General features: G+C 42.4%; 1 long non-coding RNA gene across 1 annotated transcript in view; it reads left to right on the forward strand.

Annotated features, from left to right (window-relative positions):
• LOC134294473 (uncharacterized) overlaps positions 1–3161 on the forward strand; it is a 36403-nt gene extending 33242 nt beyond the window's left edge. Inside the window, exon 3 of the long non-coding RNA XR_010001361.1 lies at positions 2530–3161. This is a non-coding gene — a long non-coding RNA (uncharacterized LOC134294473). The remainder of the gene's footprint in view (positions 1–2529) is intronic.
• Positions 3162–10380: the final 7219 nt, after the last annotated feature.

Here is a 10380-nt window from a genome sequence, read left to right on the forward strand (position 1 = left end):
GGTTCATCAGGTGCTCTGCTATGGCTGATTTCTCTGGTTGAATTAGTCTGCAGTGCCTTTCATGTTCTTTGACTCGTGTTTGGGCGCTTTTAGACAGCTTAAATGTCTAAAATGATGAGAAGGGGAGCCTGGGAGCCCACCCGATCAAAAATTGATCTTTTGGCATCCCAGAGCGAAAACAGATATCTACCCTCTTGATTTTGGGAGGCTCCCAAAAAAACCAGCCACGAAGCCGGTCAAGGTTTACCCAGATTGCACAACCCTAATCACCATACACACATACATTCTCTAGGCATGATAAAAATCCAGTTAAAATCATTGCAGGCTGGGTAGTTAGTAGGAAAGAGAGGACAGTAAAAGAAAGATTGAAAGAAAGCATCACTATCAACAGCTCTGTAGGCCCCTCTCTCCAATGTGGTCTCCCTAATGCATTTTCCTGCTGTCAGGTTGGGTCACCCAAACTAAGCTGTGAGCGATGACCTTGACAAGCGACCAACTTCCATGAGCCAAAGGGGGGGAGTGTCGGAAGGGGGGAGAAGGAGGCCCGGAGGGAGTGTCGTTGAAGAAAAGCACCTTCTTTTCAGTATGTGCACAAGGAGCGGGGGCTGACATGCCGACCTCGGTGCTTGGCGGCCGCCCAGCCAGTTACACGACTTGGCAAGGGAGAGCGTGAGAAAGCAGGGGGCAACAGCCCAGTGTCATTGCAGCTGCAGAAAAATGGGAAAAAGGGGGGGGGCGAAGGGGAGGGAAGCACCGCTGAACAGAACGAGAGGGAAAAAAACAACACTCTAATTAGAAAAATATGTGGCCCGAGGCCTTTCCGCCATGAAAACACAGCCGCATTGACCCTCTCCTGCCAAATGTGCAATGTAAGTTATTTGAGGCTACAAAGTGTGGGATTTCTTAACTCGGATGAAGTAGGGAAATGGGGGCGGGAGGAAAGGAAGGGGCCATAAAGCAAGGCTGTCATCGCTGAGTGTGGCAGAACCACAAGGAGAAGAAAAGGAACATCACCCACCTTCCTAGCATGCGCAAAAGTTCATTGCCACTTCCTCGGCTCTGGTGTTCGAGGTGGAGCATTTAAAACTCTTTACCTGTGACAATTTGACAATTTGAGCACAGGGTTGTTGTATGTTTTCCGGGCTGTATGGCTATGTTCTAGAAGTATTCTCTCCTGATGTTTTGCCTTCTTCCCACCATCTGCACACAAAGATATATGTTCGGTTTTTAAATAACTAGTAGAGTAGAGTCTCACTTATCCAAGCCTCGCTTATCCAAGCTTCTGGATTATCCAAGCCATTTTTGTAGTCAATGTTTTCTATGTATCATGATATTTTGGTGCTAAATTCGTAAATACAGTAATTACTACATAGCATTAATGTGTGCTGAACTACTTTTTCTGTCAAATTTGTTGTATAACATGATGTTTTGGTGCTTAATTTGTAAAATCATAACCTAATTTGATGTTTAATAGGCTTTTTCTTAATCCCTCCTTATTATCCAAAATGTTCACTTATCCAACAAAACTTGGGCAAAACTTCAGGAGAGAATACTTCTGGAACATGGACATACAGCCCGGAAAACATACAACAAACCTGTGATCCTGGCCATGAAAGCCTTCGACGGTCTGTAGATAGTTTGTAGGTTGTGTTTTTTTCATCAGCTTCACTATGCTGTCAGTGGTTCCTTTGATGTACGGTAATAATAATAATAATAATAATAATAATAATAATAATAATTATTATTATTATTATTATTATTATTATTATTATTATTTCATTTTTTGATGCCACCTCCATCTCCCCGAAGGGACTTGGGGCGGCTTACACGGGGCCAAGCCCAGATAACTACATAAACAAAAGATAAAAACACATCAAAGTAAAAGTACAAAATTATACACATTAACATAGTAAAAATAAAATAGTGACCATAGTACACCATAGTATAACTGTATACCATGCAGCTGTGGACAAGTCTACATAGGACCACCAAATGCAATATCAGGTAACAAGTATCAGGTAACAGGTGAGTCTGTTTCTAATACAGTAGCGTATCACTTCTCCAACATTCGCTTATCCAACATTCTGGATTATCCAACGCATTTTTGTAGTCAATGTTTTCAATACATTGTGATATTTTGGTGCTAAATTAGTAAATACAGTAATTACTATGGAGCATTCCTGCGTATTGAACTACTTTTTCTGTCAAATTTGTTGTATAACATGATGTTTTTGGTGCTTAATTTGTAAAATCATAACCTAATTTGGTGTTTAATAGGCTTCTCCTTAATCTCTCATTATCCAAGATATTCTCTTACCAATGTTCTGCCGGCCCATTTATGTTGGATAAGTAAGACTCTACTGTACCTTGGTAGAGGTCATTCCTGTGTCCAACCAATATAGGCCAAAGGGGCTTTTTCACTTGGGAACAATCTAGTCCAAGGCAAAAGAACGTTGCAACTTGTGTACCTCTACCATCTGTATGTAATAGCATGGTATGAAATCCGTTTCCTGTTCATTCTTTTCCTAGTTCCCCCCATTCCCCCCAGTGATATCCTGGGCCCTTTACAGAAGTGCTGGCAGATCATGAATTGATGTAGTCCCAACACTCCTTTGAACATGAACTTGGACAGTTTGCAGCTCTGGCGGAGAGGAGGAGGAGCGCCAGAGAGACCCATAATGACCACTTTCTTTGTGTGACAAGCCGTCTGCTTCGTGTCTGGGAAAAGAGGAGCCCAGCACGCATCCTCATGGAACCACCCACGCAGCCTGGGACGCTGAACCGCAGTCGTGTGTCAATAAAGTACATACTCTGTTTCTCTCGCACACAGGGACACACTGCTATTTCCTAAGCGCATTTCTCCTCCTCCTCCTGCTTCACACAGCTCTCTGCACCTCTCTTCTGCTTCGCCCTCCCACAGACAGGCATTATTGGCACACAGGATGAGGCATCCGTTAAATCAGTGGCATTCAAAACTATGCTCTTCAAAGAAACCTTGGATGTCTCCGGAGGGCTCCCAATGAGTACAGTAGAGTCTCACTTATCCAACATAAATGGGCCGGTAGAATGTTGGATAAGCAAATATGTTGGATAATAAGGAGGCATTAAGGAAAAGCCTATTAAATGTCAAATTAGGTTATGATTTTACAAATTAAGCACCAAAACATCTATATATATAAAAGAGTGATGGCATCACGGCAGCGGACAAAACAACAAAAGTAAACACCCCACAACCTCGAAAATTGACATCACAACCCCTCATCCATGCCTCTAGGTTGATACAACAAAAAGAAAAGAAAAATAAATTCCTAATTAGAGGGAGAGGAATAATTGTTTTTATCCAATTGCTGCCAGTTACAAGGCTAAGCTCCGCCCACTTGGTCTCCTAGCAACCCACTCAGCCCAGTGTTAATAAAATAATGATAAAAAAATAAATACAAATAATACAATAAAAATTATGAAAAACACTAAAATAATTAATACAATAAAATACTATAAAAATGACTAAAAATAATACAACAAAATAATAAAATATAATAAATAAAAAAGATAAGTGACAATAAAATTAATTTAAAAAAATACAAATAACGTCAAATAAAAATTCCACAACAAGTTTTAACCGATACCACCACCACTTTGCCACAGCAACGCGTGGCCGGGCACAGCTAGTGATGTTATACAACAAATTTGACAGAAAAGTAGTTCAATACGCAGTAATGCTATGTAGTAATTACTGTATTTACGAATTTAGCACCAAAATATCATGATATATTGAAAACATTGACTACAAAAATGCGTTGGATAATCCAGAACGTTGGATAAGCGAGTGTTGGATAAGTGAGACTCTACTGTATGTGCATTTTTATTTTAGACAAGCTTCTTGGGAAGGCAGTTTATGCATAGGTTGCCCATTGTCTGGCTCTGACATTTGTTTTGAATCTCAGGTTGTATGGGTTTGCCAAGACTGGCTCTAGAATAAGGCAGAGTGAGGTAGTCAACGCATGGGACAAGCAAGGAGTTGGAGAAGATGTTGTGTCCTGTGTTTCTACCCTGTTTCCCTGAAAATAGGACATCCCCAGAAAATAAGACCTAGTAGAGGTTTTGCTGAATTGCTAAATATAAGGCCTCCCCCAAAAGTAAGACCTAGTAAAGTTTTATTTGGAAGCATGCAGGATTGGTAAATGTACATCTATATATATAAAAGAGTGATGGCATCACGGCGACCGACAAAACAACAAAACTACAGGCCCCCCAACCTCGAAATTTGACAACACAACCCATAATCCACGGCTCTAGGTTGATACAACAAAAAGAAAAGAAAAATAAAGTCCTAATTAGAGGGAGAGGAATAATTGCTTTTGTCCAATTGCTGCCAGTTAGAAGGCTAAGCTCCTCCAACTTGGTCTCCTAGCAACCGAATAAAAATAATAAAAAACACTAAAAAATAATTAAAAACACTAAAAGATTAATACAATAAAATACCATAATAACAGAAAATAACTAAAAATAATACAAGAAAATAATAAAATATAATAAATAAAAAGATAACTTACAATAAAATTAATTAAAAAATACAAATGACGTCAAATAAAAATTACACAACAATTTTTAACCAATACCACCACCACTTTGCCACAGCAACGTGTGGCCGGGCACAGCTAGTACCATATATTGTTGTTCATGGAAATAAAGGTAGTAACAAGAAATAATAATAATATAATAATAACTTTATTCTTGTATCCCACCTCCATCTCCCAGGGCAGCTTACACAGGGACAAGCCCAACAACAACATAAATTTACATACAAACAGAAATTTAAAACAGTAATTAAAAACAGTATAGCAATAAAATATAATATAGAAATTCTTGAAAGGATTCACAGTTTGGTTATGCTAGTTTGTGATGACAACTACTGTACAGTAGATAACAAATTTTCATTTTTAAAAAATTCAACCATAAATGTGAATTCTTCTTTGTGGAAAAAAAAACATCCCCTGAAAATAAGACCTAGCACATCTTTGGGAGCAAAAATTAATGTAAGACACTGTCTTATTTTCGGGGAAACAGGGTAAGGGTAACCTGCTTCTGTCAGGCATTGTACTCAATGTTTTCCCATTACCAAGGCTGATGAAAACTTCCGTTGCAAGTCTTTTCGGTTTTTGTGCATGTATTGGCCCATGGCTTCCATCAGCCGCAAGCAGCATGATCAGCTATAAGAGACTGTGAGAAACACAGCCCAAAACATCTGGAGTGCTCGAGGTTCCTCCATCGCTGTCATAGAATCATAGAGTTGGAAGAGACCTCATGGGCCATCCAGTCCAACCCCCTGACGAGAAGCAGGAAATCACATTCAAAGCACCCCCGACAGATGGCCATGAAAGGCTCATTGACAAGCCTCCTGACTGCTGTTTCTCCTCCTCCATCCCCATGTGAGACCTGGAAGCGGGGATGCCTTGGTGTCTTCGTTTTTAGGCCTCTTCCGGGGTTATTTGGGGTGCTAAGCACCCACGATAGATGGCCATCCAGCCTCTGCTTAAAAGCCTCCACCACACTCCGGGGCAGAGAGTCCCACTGCTGAACAGCTCTCACAGTGAGGAAGTTCTTCCTGATGTTCAGGTGGAATCTTCTTTCCTGTAGTTTGAAGCCATTGCTCCGCGTCCTAGTCTCCAGGGCAGCAGAAAACAAGCCTGCTCCCTCCTCCCTATAACTTCCCCTCACATATTTATACATGGCTATCATCATATCTCCTCTCAGCCTTCTTCTGTAGGCTAAACATGCCCAGCTCTTTCAGCCACTCCTCGTAGAGCTTGTTTTCCAGACCCTTGATCATTTTAATCGCCCTCTTCTGTACATCTTCCAGCTTGTCAACATCTCCTTTCAATTGCAATGCACAGAATTGGACACATATTCCAGGTGTGGTCTGACCAAGGCATGACTTCCCTGGATCTAGACACTATACTCCTATTGATACAGGTAAAAATCCAATTGGCTTTTTTAGCTGCTGCATCACATTGTTGGCTCATGTTTAACTTGTTGTCCACGAGGACTCCAATATCTTTTCCACATGTACGTAATTCAGTCATTGAGAAAAGTCTGTCCAAATCATATCAAAAGTAGTTGAATCCATCGTCCTGTATCCCATTGCAACCAATAGTAAAGGTAAAGTCCAGTCGTGTCCGACTCTGGGGGTTGGTGCTCATCTCCATTTCTAAGCCGAAGAGCCAGCATTGTCCGTAGACACCTCCAAGTTCATGACTGCATGGAGCGCCATTACCTTTCTGCCAGAGCGGTACCTATTGATCTACTCATATTTGCATGTTAGGTTGGCAGAAGCTGGGGCTAACAGCGGGCGCTCACCCCGCTCCCCGGATTCGAACCTACAACCTTTCGGTCTGCAAGTTCAACAGCTCAGCGTTTTAACACGTTGCACCACTGGGGCTCCCTATTTTTTAAATTGCAACCAATAGGTCCCTCAAAAAAAAAATCAGAGCATGATGGCAACAATTGTCGTAGCTGTTGCTGCTCTTATGCCTTGAGTCCAGAGCACTGATTTTCAGAAAAATGCTACGTGAGCTGAAAGTTTGATCATCCATTACAATGTCTACTCATATCGGCTTATCCTCTACAAGTTGTCTTTGGATGAACCTTGCCCCAAAATAAAAGGACTCAAAGCACAAAATGCGTCAGGCAAGCTTTTGAAGTTCTGTTGGCATCTTCATCAGGCAAAGATCTTAAGAAATTACACAAAAGAAGAAGCATGTGGAGCTTTGAAAACTTGTGTGATGTATTTAGCGCTTTCTTTGTTTTGGATTTTGTTTTATTTTGCCGCACGGTCAACATTGCTACCCCTGAAAGAGAAAGAATTTCAAGACATAGCAGGTTAAATGTGTTGTTGAAGGCTTTCATGGCCGGGATCACAGGGTTGTTGTATGTTTCCCGGGCTGTATGGCCATGTTCCAGAAATATTCTCTCCTGACATTTCGCCCACATCTATGGCAGGCATCCTCAGAGGTTGTGAGGTATATATATCCATGTTCCAGAAGTATTCTCTCCTGACGTTTCACCCACATCTATGGCAGGCATCCTCAGAGGTTGTGAGGAATATATATCCATGTTCCAGAAGTATTCTCTCCTGACGTTTCGCCCACATCTATGGCAGGCATCCTCAGAGGTTGTGAGGAATATATATCCATGTTCCAGAAGTATTCTCTCCTGACGTTTCACCCACATCTATGGCAGGCATCCTCAGAGGTTGTGAGGAATATATATCCATGTTCCAGAAGTATTCTCTCCTGACGTTTCACCCACATCTATGGCAGGCATCCTCAGAGGTTGTGAGGAATATATATCCATGTTCCAGAAGTATTCTCTCCTGACGTTTCGCCCACATCTATGGCAGGCATCCTCAGAGGTTATGAGGAATATATGTCCATGTTCCAGAAGTATTCTCTCCTGACGTTTCGCCCACATCTATGGCAGGCATCCTCAGAGGTTGTGAGGAATATATATCCATGTTCCAGAAGTATTCTCTCCTGACGTTTCGCCCACATCTATGGCAGGCATCCTCAGAGGTTGTGAGGAATATATATCCATGTTCCAGAAGTATTCTCTCCTGACGTTTCACCCACATCTATGGCAGGCATCCTCAGAGGTTGTGAGGAATATATGTCCATGTTCCAGAAGTATTCTCTCCTGATGTTTCGCCCACATCTATGGCAGGCATCCTCAGAGGTTGTGAGGAATATATATCCATGTTCCAGAAGTATTCTCTCCTGACGTTTCGCCCACATCTATGGCAAGCATCCTCAGAGGTTGTGAGGTCCATAGGTCCGTTGACGCAGGGACTACGAATACACAACACTCACGGGCGCTTAACTCTGTGATGCATTCATAACTGCGACAGAGGATTCCAGCCAGCCTTCCCATATACATATACCTCACAACCTCTGAGGATGCCTGCCACAGTTGTGGGTGAAACATCAGGAGAGAATACTTCTGGAACATGGACATATATTCCTCACAACCTCTGAGGATGCCTGCCATAGATGTGGGCGAAACGTCAGGAGAGAATACTTCTGGAACATGGCCATACAGCCCGGAAAACATACAACAACCCCATAGCAGGTTAAACTTTTAAGGAAAACTTTTTAAACCCCTCGAGAAAGGGAAGGCAAAGAAAAAAGGCAGGAAACGTGCTACAGCCTCGCTACAGTCATTCTTACTATAATCCTCCAAATCTTGCACCTCACACACAATTAAATTGAAGGCAAACGGAGGCAAAGAACTTCAGCAAACAAGGGTCTTTCAAGCCTTGCTCCAATGTCATCCAGAAGGGAAAAGAAAGAGCTTTTCTTTCTTATCTTCTCTCTTTCTCTCTCTCTTTGAGTCTCCCCCTTTTTATTCTCTCGAGTTAAGCCCCAGGAATGAATGCATTAACCAGTATCCCGGAAACCTGACTCATTTTTTTTATGATAGCACGAGTTGTGCCTTATTGGAAAAAAAAGGGGGGGACGAGGGGGGAGGAGAAGGACACAAGGATTGTATTCTCCTCTCCCAAGGAGGGCCAGCTCAGAATGGGATTTCTTTGATAATATTTATGATCTCTCAAGTTGCTGATGACAGTGTGCCTTATTGAAACAGTTCATACCGGATGGAAGAGGCAGAAAAGGGGTCGTATCTGCACGACAGATGAACCGGTTGCCTCTTGGCTTCTTTTTGCTTTAGCAGGGAGGCCTCTTTGGAGTGCCATCAACCAGCACCCTTCAAAGTGATAGTCCGTGGATAATAATAATAATAATAATAATAATAATAATAATAATAATAATAGAAGATCAGGGGGCAGAGGACTTACAAGTAAAACAAGCAGTCAAAGAAGAAATGCCCTGGCAGAATATGTAAAGCAAAGTGAAGAACCTGCTTTGATTGAAGTCAAACATCAGAAACTCCTCAAAGCACAGCAGACAAAATACCAGTACAAGAAAACCGCACTACAAACTAGAGCTGACAGCTGGCACAACAAAACATTGCATGGAAAGTTCCTTGACAAAATTGAAGGAAAAGCTGATAAGGAGACGACCTGGCTCTGGTTCACAAATGGGACCCTGAAGAAGGAGACAGAAGGCCTAACGTCAGGGGAAACCTTTACCTATTATTATTTTATTATGACACAGCAAACAAGATAGATATGCTGGATTTCGTAGCACAAAATCACAAGTTGAACACTTCCCAAGTGTCTAGGACTGTGTGATGTATTTTCGGATGATGTGCGCAGATCCCAGCAAGGTGGCCTTTTGCAGTTGGCAGATCGTAATTTTGCCAATGCCGGCTGAGATCTTTTGGCACAGCACCCAGTGTGCCCATCAACACCGGGACCACCTGCACTGGTTTCTGCCAGAGTCTTTGAAGTTCAATCTTGAGGTCCTGATAGCGGCTGAGTTTTTCCTGTTGTTTTTCGTCAATGCGACCTTCACCTGGGATGGCGACATCAATGATCCAAACCTTTTTCTTTTACACAACTGTGATGTCTGGTGTGTTGTGTTCCAGAACTTTGTCAGTCTGGATTCGGAAGTCCCACAGTATCTTTGCGTGCTCATTTTCCAATACTTTTGCAGGTTTGTGATCCCACCAGTTCTTTGCTGCTGGGAGGTGGTACTTGAGGCATAAGTTCCAATGAATCATTTGGGCCACATAGTTGCGCCTCTGCTTGTAGTCTGTCTGTGCGATTTTCTTACAGCAGCTGAGGAGATGATCAATGGTTTCGTCAGTTTCCTAGCACAGTCTGCATTTTGGGTCATCAGCTGATTTTTCGATCTTGGCCTGATTTGCATTTGTTCTGATGGCTTATTATTATTATTATTATTATTATTATTATTATTTCTTTGACCACTTTTGAGCACCTCTGATCGTGGTGATGGGAGCAAAGCAGGAATGTTTGTTAAATATAAGTACGTACAGGAGAATTTGTTAGATGGACTTTCAGGCTAGAGAACGTAACTCTCAGGTACCTCTCTTCTTTGTAAACTTTTGTTTTTGTTTGTTTGCCTTGTTTTGTTGTGCTACATTTGTGCCAACACACAACAGAGGCCTGGATGGTAAACAGAGCAGCCAGCCATTCCCATGCTCTTTGGGGCAAGCTGTACCACCCGCGTCCCAGACAGAGACCTCACATGAACTAAGCTGGCTTCCCGTTTGGTGGTGCGTGTGCTCCCGCCCAGAAAGTGAGCTTGGCAGCACTTCTGAGCCTGATCCGAAGCGGATCGGCCTGTGTCAACTAACTGGAAGAGGGAGAAAGGATGAGGGGGGAGGAGGAGAGAGAAGCAAAGGACAGTCGTTGGCACCACGAGGCACAAACATTCCTCCGCATCAAAGAAGCCTCAGACT

This window comes from Anolis carolinensis, unplaced genomic scaffold (genome assembly GCF_035594765.1).
Source record: "Anolis carolinensis isolate JA03-04 unplaced genomic scaffold, rAnoCar3.1.pri scaffold_15, whole genome shotgun sequence".
In the NCBI taxonomy this organism is placed as follows: Eukaryota; Metazoa; Chordata; class Lepidosauria; order Squamata; family Dactyloidae; genus Anolis; species Anolis carolinensis.